Source organism: Bufo bufo, chromosome 6 (assembly GCF_905171765.1).
Source record: "Bufo bufo chromosome 6, aBufBuf1.1, whole genome shotgun sequence".
NCBI classification, from domain to species: Eukaryota; Metazoa; Chordata; class Amphibia; order Anura; family Bufonidae; genus Bufo; species Bufo bufo.
This window is the reverse complement of record NC_053394.1, coordinates 171908792-171920199: the sequence shown is the minus strand read 5'-3', so window position 1 is coordinate 171920199 and position 11408 is coordinate 171908792. Positions and strand designations below refer to the sequence as shown.

General features: G+C 44.5%; 1 pseudogene; it reads left to right on the top strand.

Annotated features, from left to right (window-relative positions):
* Positions 1 to 1266: 1266 nt before the first annotated feature.
* LOC121005601 lies at positions 1267 to 3583 on the top strand (annotated as a pseudogene).
* The last annotated feature ends 7825 nt before the right edge of the window (positions 3584 to 11408 follow it).

The following is an 11408-nucleotide window of genomic DNA, read 5'->3' as shown; positions in this document are numbered from 1 at the left end:
GTTGGTGGCACAGTACAAGGGTGTAAAGGGATACAACTGTACTGTGCTTCCTAACCTCTACTATGCCCCCTTATACCCTCTATGCTCCATTGTGACCCCTTACCATACCCTGTACTGTGAATCTAATACGCTATACTGTGCCCCCTTATACCCTATATCCAGTAATCCAGTCACTGTATGAAGGCTTTTTACAGTCACTGTATGGAGGTGTTATTATTTGGTTGGAGGGCTAATATATTTACAGTGTATACTGTAGATTCCAGTATATTATGCTGTAGTGTGGCCTGCATTTTCCAGTAGAGTAAATGAGCCTCGTAGAACACAGGCCACACCACTGACCACCAGGACCAGCCTTCTGTAATATAGCCTACAGTTACTGTAGGCTATATTACAGAAGGCTGGTCCTGGTGGTCAGTGGTGTGGCCTGTGTTCTACAAGGCTCATTTACTCTACTGGGAGCTCTTTTAGTGTGACAGTCATGTGGTCATTACGGGACCATCACGCCGGCCATTAGGCCATAGTGTCATAGTGACACTACTATGGCCTAATGGCCGGCATGACAGTCCCGTGATGACCACATGTAAATTGACTGTCGCACTATAAGAGTTCACTAAAATGGCCCTAGCCAAGCAATTTAGCATAATTCAAGTTGCCTTGCCAGCCTGAGCCTGCTATTATTTTCTGTTCGCCGCCACAAAACAATCTGGAAGTGCCTCTCCCGAGACTAGGCTCTGGATCTGCCACTGCGGGTGGGGGCGCCTTGACAGCTGTGTTGTGTGCTGCGTGTGCAGTGCGAGCGGCACACAGGGTCAGGGGAGGTGTGACTGGCGGTGGGCGGCAGCAGGGAGTGGGTGAGATTGGAGTGGGGTCCGGATGCTGGTGTTAGTGGGAGTTCTGGGGGGGGGGCGCCAAAATGTAGCATTGCTTGTGTTGGCACAAATCCTTGCACCGGCCCTGCCACTAGCACCAAAGTCGGAGATCTGTCTGCTAGCACCCCCAACAACCCCATCCCCACAAAGTATAACCAAGGGACGGTGTATTATATGGTTTATCCATATTATATGGTTTATCCATACCGTTAGCAACATATGAAAACCACAAGAAACAAATTATATGTTTTCATTCTGTCCTCAATTTTTCAAATGGGTTTCAGAAAGCAAAGGTAATATGCCACATGGAGTGCATAAGTCAAAGAGGCCAAGTAGATACCAGCAAAGGAGAACAAAAGAGGAAAAAATTTAGTCAATCAAAACCCTCGCTGGATCCATGCTCAAGTATGTCAAAATACAGGATGATAGCCAGGGTTCATCAAAAGACACTGCGCCAATTGATCAAGCTGATTCTACTGATGCTTTTGCTAGAAAGATTTCTGCAGAGGAGCAAGACGTGGAAATGGCAGAATCTGAAGAAGAGCAAGGAGGGGAAATAGAAGAATTTCAAGCAGAAGAGCAAGGAATGGAAATGACAGAATCTGAGGCAGAAGAGAGTGCCGAAAGTGACTCAAGCCATAGTCCTGATACTATGAAATACATGAGTGCAGTTAATGAGAAAAATTTGCAAATTTTATCTGATGTGTCCTTCTGGGAGATACCAGTTCCAGATCATTTTAGGGTAGAAATTGTGAAAAGAAGAAGTGCTTCTTTCCAGAACCAAGATGGTCCTTTTAGTATCACAAAAAGGCCCGATGTAAAAGCTGCAGCAAAGGGAGAAGTGTGTCAACTTTCAAAAGTGTGGTTTTACAAGGTCATGCCAAATGGAGAGAAAATTCTGAGGACATGGATGGTTTACTCTGTCAGCGGGAATTTATATTGCTTTTGTTGCCAACTCTTTGCCATCTGTACTACAAAAAAACATCCAAATTTGTCACTGGGTTTCAGAAGTGGTGGAAACTGAACCCAAAAGTATATAATCATGAGACATCCGAAGAGCACTTATACTCTCTGGAAAAGTGGAAAACTTTGGCAGCAGGACTGAGGCTGCATGAAACCATTGATGCCCAAACTATTTCTAGGATGGAGACTGAAGAGAAAAAGAAAAAGAAAAAGTGGAGGGACATTTTGCACAGATTGTTGGATATTACATTGTTTCTTGCCAAGCAGAATCTGGCATTTCGTGGACACAAGGAAGATGAGTCTTCTTTGAATAAAGGGAACTTTCTTGAGATGGTTGAGATGCTTTCCAAGTATGATCCAGTACTGAAGGAACACCTAATTAGGTTAAAGCGGCACACCTGTAAACTTAACGTGTGTGTCTCCTATCTGTCTCCACAAACTCAGAATGAGTTTGTAAGTGTCCTGGCAAATCATGTGAAGGAGAAGATTGTAATGGACATAAAGTCTGAAAAGTACTTTGGCATCATGTTTGACAGCACACCTGATGTTTTCGCATACTGATCAGATGTCTGAAGTGATCAGATATGTACAAATCACCAACAGGAAAGTTGAGGTAAAATAAGTTTTTTTAGGATATTTCCCTTTAAAGGGGAAAATAGCTGCTGACCTCAGTTCTGACATTCTTAAAAAACTAGAAAGTTATGGACTAGATCAGCAACCTGCGGCTCTCCAGATGTTGTGAAACTACAATTCCCAAAATGCCTACTTGCTGTTTTCTTCTCAGAACTCCCATAGAAATAAATGGAGCATGCTGGGAATTGTAGTTTCACAACAGCTGAAGAGCCGCAGGTTGCTGATCCCTGGACTAGACATAATGATGTGCCGCTCTCAGGGTTATGATAATGCTGCTACTATGGCTGGAATCCATGGAGGTGTACAATCCATTCTGAAGGAAAAAACAGGAAGGCTATTTTTAATGGATGTGTGGACAGCACTCATTTGCTCAAAATGCATCTTGCGTGACATTTTTTCGAACTCTGCAGACAATGTTTTCTTTTTTTGCTGCTTCCACCCATCGATGGGATGTGTAAATTGACCATGCTGGAGTGTCGGTAAAAAGAATATCCACAACACTCTGGAGTGCTCATTATGCTGCAGTTAAGCCAGTAAAAGAAAAATTTGACATGTTTGTGTCGGCACTTGAAGCTCTTTGGGAACCTTGTGAAAATATGGACACAAGAGGAGCAGCATAAGGTCTTCTACCTGCTGTCTGTGACTTTACTTTTTTATGCTACCTGCACTTCTGGTCTTATGTACAGAGGGAAGTTGATGATGCACAGCACTACCTGCAGACTAAGCGCTTAAGTCTCGATAAAGTGGTGACAAAGCTTGAGACACTTAGACTTTTTCTGTGTGAGGAGCGCAGTCACCTAGTCAAAAATGCAATTCAGCAGGCACTTTTAAAAGCTGATGAATATGGAATTGCAGTAGAGAGAAGAGCCAGGTTCAAGAAGAGGATGGCAGGGGAACTGGCAAGAGATGCTGGAAGCACAAGTCTCCAAGAAGAAAATAAGAGGGCGATGCTTGAGTGCATTGATCGCTTTCATTTGGAACTCCAGACCAGATTAAGAGCCATCATGGAAGTAGCAGATATGTTTGAAGCTGTTCAAGCAAAGAGTCTCATATCTGCCACTGAAGGAGAATTAAAGGTGTCCATTCCAAAACTGACCAATTTACCCAACCGAGAGTGAGCTGTTACTGGAGATACCAAGGTTGAGAAGACACCTAACAGCAGCAAAGTTGAACTTAGAAGAAGTCACAGATTGGGCAGCTTTACAAGTTTTGACCCTCATAGCTGAATGGGATTTTATTGAATCTCTCCCACACCTTTCACTATGTCTGAAATTATTTCTCACAATCTGCGTATCTGTGGCTTCGTGCGAGAGGAGCTTTTCAAAGCTTAAACTTATCAAAAATTATCTGCGATCTACAATGGGAGAGTCTAGGCTTTCCGATCTTGCACTGTTGTCAGTTGAAAGCGAATTAGTGCAAACCATTGATTTCGATGAAGCAATTCACAGTTGTGCAGCTTTAAAGGCCAGGAAAGCAAAGTTCTGAATTGATTGAGATGTTCTTTAAGTGCACTTGTATTTGTTCCTGTTCAATTTTCAGTTATTTAATTATTTATTTATTATTTGTTCCTATTGAATTTTGTGTTATTTAATTATTTATAACTTTTTCCTGTTAAATTTAGTGTTGTAAAAATGTTGTTATTTGTTCAGTAAAGGTTGAATTTAAAATAAACTTTACTTTTTAAAAAGCATTAACTTTGATTTCTTTCAACATATTTTTGGTTATATGGCAACAAAAATTATTGCTTCGGGAAGGGGAGGGGGGGGCTACACCATTTTCTACCGCACCAGGTGACACCAGCCATAGCAACGCCACTGACGTGGAGCCTATAGGAGTAAAGGTAATTCTCCGTTGCTCCTAGAGGCTCATTTGCATATAGTAAAACATTATTCTTCCCAGCATTACGGCACTTGTAGACAAGGGACCAACACAGATGCCTTCACCCAAGCTCACATGCAACAGGTCAGCCAGTTTAATAGGTACAAATCTGCTGACAGATGCCCTTTAATTGTTGAACAAGTAATATCAAACTAATAATTCAAAAACATTTGACACATTACTGCAGGAGACCATTTTTTTCAGACATTTGTGATATTAACTCCTTCCTGATGTGATGATTTTCCATTTGTGCGTTTTTGCTTTTCGCTCCCTGCCTTCCCAGAGCCATACCTTTTTTGTTTTTCCATTCACATAGCCATATTAGGGCTTGTGTTTTGTGGGACGAGTTTTACTTTCCAATGCTACAATTTAGTATTGCATAGGATGTAGTGGGGAGCAGGTAAAAAATCCAAATTGGAGCAAATGGAATTGGAAAAAAAGCAATTCTGCAACAGTTTTACGTTTTTGTTCTTTTTTACAGTAATAACTATACAGTGAAATTGACTTGTGCTGTTCATTCTCCAGGTCAGTACAAATCTGTTGATACCATATATGTATAGTTTTCTTGTGTTTTAACACTGAAAAAAAGTTACTTGTCAATACCAATGTGCAGTGTGTTTGCAGAAGGGAATGAAAAATTAATTGCGTCTGTCTTTAAATTACAGAAAACACACTTGCAATTTTACTAGTACCATTTAATAATCTCTGTGTACCAAACCCATGACTTTTCATTTTTAGGAAACCTATGACTATATTTATAGGCCTCATAATCTTTATAGTCATGTAGTAACATACATAGTTAATATAAAGATGGCCTAGGCTATAAGAAGATTGCCAACACCCTGAAACTAAACTGCAGCACAGTGGCCAAGACCATACAGTGGTTTATCAAGAGGGGTTCCACTCATAACAGGCCTCACCATGGTCAACCAAAGAAATTGAGTGCAAGTGCTCGGCGTCATATCCTCTGGATCAACTTACAGGATAAGAGGCTGGATGGACAATATATCTTTTTTCAGCCTTATAAACTGTTACTTTGTTATGTAATAAAATGTCTGGGAAACGGAAGAGTTCAAAACAAAAGACCCATGCCTCCTTATCCAAGAGTTAGAATGTGAGAGTTGTTCTCTGTGTGAGCTACTTCTGTATGGCAATTTTTCTCCACAAAGCTGGCACACAAAACCACAACCATTTGCAAGTGGGCAGTGAAACAAAAACTTAGGTATCACGGCTCTATTACAGCACATGGGGCAATGTCTCGGGTCCTGTAGGAAAATAGAACTGGCCACCATTCTGACCTCCTTCTCCTGCTCTTCTTTTTGGCAGCCAGTCCACATCACCTAGCAGTATAGTGTCCTTGTCACCATCATCAGCTGCTTCTTCTCCTGTTCAGACTCCTCCTCTTTATCCTCTGCTTCTTGAAAAAACTATTCTCAACCAGCAATTAGCTTGTGTGTGAGCTGAACTCCCACATGGCCATGTTGCTGGTAGTGCAATTTCTGCCATACCACTTTGTTGTGGTTCGCCAAAATTTAATTCTGTTGTATAATGTTCATACTTCTGCCCAGCTGTCCATTTGTTTTCAAAATAATTGTTTAAAATTGCAATTCTCACTGTGCACCAAGGTGCACGCCACCATGGACACGTGGAGCAGTTGTTATGGGCAAGGACAGTACATGTGTTTCACAGCCCACTGGGTCAATATTTTTCATGGCAGAGATGTGGCTGCACCACAGCAACAAGGTCAGGTCCTATTGACTCTGTTATGTTTTTGTTGGTCTGGGTCCTACACCAGGCACTTATCTGCCTCCTCCAAGTCATGGACATCCTCCCATTCCCAACAGACGCAGGGAAGAGCATTGCTCCTACTTCCCCTCGCTCATATCATATGTGTAAAGTGAAGCATTTCAATGCCGTGTTAGAGCTGATCATCCTGGGCGAGAGTAATCAAACAGCTGATGACTTGCTAAAGTGCATCAAGCAGCAAACATCCCCTGGTTGTTTCCTCGCAAACTCCAACAAAGCGGTCAGTGACAATGGCAGGAGCATTGTGGCTGGGCTGCATCTGGGGGAAAGAACACTTGCTCCATGCATGATACATGTGATCAGTTTAGTTGTGCAATACTTTATGAAAAAGTATATTGGCTTGCAGAGGGTGCTGGCCATGTCCAGGAGACTTACAACTTACAATGTGTTCCAGTAGAAAAAATGTCCCCTTATAATGAGCACCAGTGCAAAAAATACCACCTTATAATGTTTGCCAGTACAAAAATAACACTTATTATGTGTGTCAGTACAAAAAATACCTCCTTATAATATGTGACAGTACAAAAATTACCCCCCTTATAACATGTGCCAATACAAAAATGCACTTTATCATGTGTGCCTATACAAAAGATACCCCTATAGAATGTGTGCCAGACCAAAAAAATGCTTACAAAAATACTCTGTTATAATGCATACCAGTATAAAAAATACTCTACTATAATAGATACCTCCCTTATATTTTGTTCCAGTACAAAAAATATCCCCTTATAATGTGTACCAAACCTCCCCTTTGATCTGTATCCCAGTACCCTTCCCAGAGGGCTGATACTCTGCCATTGTGCAGCGTACTCAAGTTAGGTTTAGAAATGTTCCTGGGTGTTGTAGTGCAATAGACACTAACCTGAGACGGCTGACTCTCTGCAAGGGCAGGTGATGATGAGAAATGTTAGTGACGCCAGTGCCAATTAAACGGTGGCACGCCGTTTGCTGATAGCAGGAATAACTGAGGAACCACGTGATGTTAAAACAGAATTTAAACTTTAGTAGTCATCATATAGGGACATTGACGGAAGCGCAGTTCCTTTGAAGACAGTTGATTTTCAATACAGTTGATGCAGGCAATATATATATATATATAGCAAGGTGACTTTAGAGTGTTAAACACAGGACTTGCAGTACAGGCAGCTTGCACTCTATTCCTGACTGATCCTGGAACATAGAAACTCTTCTCCAAGGTCCAATGCCCTAGCTCTGGCGTATATCCTTGGTTTTATAATTATCAAGTACCTCCTCTGTTGTCTTTAGCACCTCTTGCTTTTCTTGACTTGCCTCTGTCTCTCTCTCAGTTTCCTCAGGCTCTAGAAACTTCTGAACTCTGGTGTTCCTGCTTCTGCGTATATGAATTCAGGAGGGGAACCTTCTCCTTGGATCTGGAACCCGGTTACAGGGACTGCATTACCCTCTCCTAGTCTGCAGGCTTCAGGCCTGGACTTGACTCTGACATTGTCTAATCTCTGGTTAGACTAGACTACAGACTCCAACTAACTTTCCTTTCCCTGACTGGGCCTTATATAGACTAGGGCTCCCTAGCTCCCTCTAGTGACTAAGAGCTGGAATGACACCCCTAGCAGGCCTGTACATGCAGGGGAGCACCCAGGAATTTTCTTTAGGGGGGGTCCGAAAGGCAAAAAAATGCGGCATGTGTAGTGCGCTATGCTAATTGAATTTTTCAAAGCCCCCTTTATATTAAAAAATGCAGGGAAAGGGTGTAGTGTGTTGTGCTGATTCTTTTACTTGGCGATTCTAAAAGGGCTGCAGGAAAATAAAAATGCGGCGCCGCCCATTATTAAAAGCCCCTCCTACATATAATAGGCCACTCCCAACAAACACTGTACAGCTGACATTCTATAGTTGCGGCCTGTCTCTACACATCATACGGAGAGGGGAGGTCTGTCCTGGCTGCACTGCCTGCTTATATAACAAGCTACAGTCAGGAAGCTCCTCCGCTCTCTTCCCTCCCCAGATCCTGCTCAAGGCCTGTGGTTCCCCCCACCATCTGCCACCCGCCCGTGGCCTGCTGCCCACCTTGACCGTCCTCACCCAGCTCTGAATCCTCCTTCTGCAAATGGCAGAAGGAGGAGCCGGAGCATCTCCTCTCCTACATAGCACCACATACCTCTTACATCCAGTGATGTCACCTTTGTTGTAGACGTTCTCTTTCCTCATCTTCTCCATTCAGACCAGACCGCCATGATGATTTTTCAGCCATCTCCCATCTCTGCAGAGATTGAGAAACAGACATTAGTTTCCCACATTTCCATCATCTTCTGAACACCCTTTCCTGCCACCCCCAATACTGTGCCCGCTGTGCCCCCAATACTATACTACAGAAACAGTCCCCCTGGAAATACTACTACCACACAGATAGTGCCCCCCCTCAACAATTATTGGCACACAGTGCTCTAAAAAAATAACTGCGCCCAGACACTAATAGTATAAAGATAATGTCCCCCAAAAATTATTGTGCTAAGCTGATACTGTGGCAGGGTGCCCCCCAAAGTAACAGGGCTCCCCAAAATAGAAATAATTCTCTGCCAGAGCACACTTAGTAGTAATAACGCCCCTATAGTGCCCATACTAGTAATCATGTTCCTCATAGCCCCCCAGTATTAGCAAAGCTCCGCATAATACCTCCTAGTACTAATAATTCTCCCTACAATATGACAGTACATGAAATACCCCCGCTTAGTGCCCGCTGTTGAGCTAATGTCCCCATAATGTATGCCAGTATAAAATACCCCTATATAGTGCCCCAGTAAATTCCCTCATAGTGCTCCTCTCCCTTCCCCATAGTGTCCCCCATAATATGCCAGTAAAAAATGCCCCTTCTAAGTGCCACCATATGCCCCAATAGTGCTCCACTCCCCCATAGTGCCGCTCTCCCCTATAGTGCCTACCATAATGTGCCAGTAAAAAAATGCCCCCTTAGTGACACCGGATGCCATAATGCCCCCATAATGTGCCAATAAGAATAAAGGCCCCTTTAGAGCCCCCACTTCCCCTTAGTGCCCCCAAATAATGCCCCTATAGTGCAACCAGATGCCCCATAGTGCCATTCTCCCCTATAGTGCCCCCATAATATGTCAATAAAAAAAAAGCCCCTTTAGACCCCCCAGATGCCCCCATAGTGCTCCTCTCCCCCATGGTGCCGCCCCATAAAGTTCCACCATATGCCCCAATAGTGCTCCACTCCTCCATAGTGCCTCCCATAATGTGCCAGTGAAAAATGCCCCTTAATGCCACCAGATGCCATAATGCCCCCATGTGCCAATAAGAAAAAAAGGCCCCTTTAGTACCCCCACTTCCCCATAGTGCCCCCAAATAATGCCCCTATAGTGCCACCAGATGCCCCATAGTGCCGTTCTCCCCTGTAGTGCCCCCCATAATGTGTAAAAAAAAAAGCCCCTTTAGAGCCCCCACAGTGCTCCTCTCCCCCATGGTGCCCCCCAAATAATGCCCCTATAGTGCCACCAGATGCCCCATAGTGCCGTTCTCCCCTATAGTGCCCCCCATAATGTGTAAAAAAAAAAAGCCCCTTTAGAGCCCCCATAGTGCTCCTCTCCCCCATGGTGCCCCCCAAATAATGCCCCTATAGTGCCACCAGATGCCCCCTTGTGCCGTTCTCCCCATAATGTGTAAAAAAAAAAAGCCCCTTTAGAGCCCCCATAGTGCTCCTCTCCCCCATGGTCCCCCCCCCCCCATAATGTGCCAGTAAGAAGTGCCACCTAAAAAAAAAAAAAGAGTACCACCAGATGCCCCATAGTGCCGTTCTCCCCTTTAGTGCCCCCATAGTGCCAGCTCCCCCCCTCCAAAAAAAACAAAACAACAAAAATAAAATAAAAAATACACTGATACTTACCTCCATCAGCAGCGATGCGATGCAGGCTCTTCCGGCCTGTGTCCCTGCTGTGTGCTGCCCGGCTCAGGCGCGTGATGATGACGTCATCTCGCCTGAGCCGGCCTCTGATAGGCTGCAGGCATTAGTGCCTGCGGCCTATCAGAAGAACAGGGGAGGGACACGCCTCTCCCTCCCCTGCCGCAGCACAGCACAGGCATCTGTATCGCTGTCCTAAGGACGGCGATACAGATGGATTAGATATGGAGATGAGCGCTTCCACAATGGAAGCGCTCATCTCCTAGTACTCCCACTGCCCCCCCGCCCCCCCCCCACCACCGCCGCCGCGGCCGCGGCCGCAATTACATCCAGGGCCGCGCCGCCTGTGGTGATCGGCGGTGCGGCCCTGAAGGATTAAAAAAAAAAAAATTCGGTTGGTTGTTCTAGGGGGGGGTCCAGACCCGCTGGACCCCCCCTGTAGGTGCGCCACTGTGTACATGCACATTTCACAGTAACAGGGAAATACATAGCATTACATTACATTTTATAAAGATGACTTATACCAACTTCCCCATAGATAAGGGGGACGACAGCACACAAGTGACCCTTCTGTAGTGACGGGCATTACAGTCCCCGTACACTACAATTGCACACATCTCTCTATTAGGATCATGTGCTTCCTGGTTCTACTCACCTCCCTAGTGGTTGGAAGCCAACAATAATGTCATTCTTTCAGCCAGGGGCGTAGCTATAGGGGGTGCAGAGGTAGCAGTCGCTACCGGGCCCAGGAGCCTGAGGGGGCCCAAAGACCCTGGTTCCACATAAGAAGACACTAGTATTATAGAAAGTGCATGCTGGTCAAGTTACACCTCTGGCTGGAGGGAAGGGGTTAGATCAAGAATTTGGCATGGGGGGGTCATTTCAATTTTTGCCTCAGGCAGCACCAAGTATGTGCTCCCCTGCCCCTGGCCACAAAGCACTGAGAGAAGGGGGGCCCAAGCTGAACTCTTGCACCAGGGCTCATGAGCCTTTAGCTACGCCCCTGCTTTCAGCTAAGTACTGCCCACCTGGGACAGGCTTGTTTACCCCCATCTACAGTATTTTCCATGATCCCTTGGTTTGTAGGAGCTGTGAAGATTGGATCCTTGCACATATTCGCACCACCCACTGAAATAAAGGATGCATGTTATCTGGTCTAACAGAGAACCCACATAATCTGCCTCTGTGGTACATACATCCTTGATTGTAACTTACTGTAACAAATATTGGATATTAGCACATAATAATGCAAAAAAATTAACATATTTCACACAGTGCACAAATTCAGGATGGCTGATCAGACAGATAAATGTTAAACAAATTACTCATTTGTTTATCATATCTAGTATTGAGCGAAGTGGAAT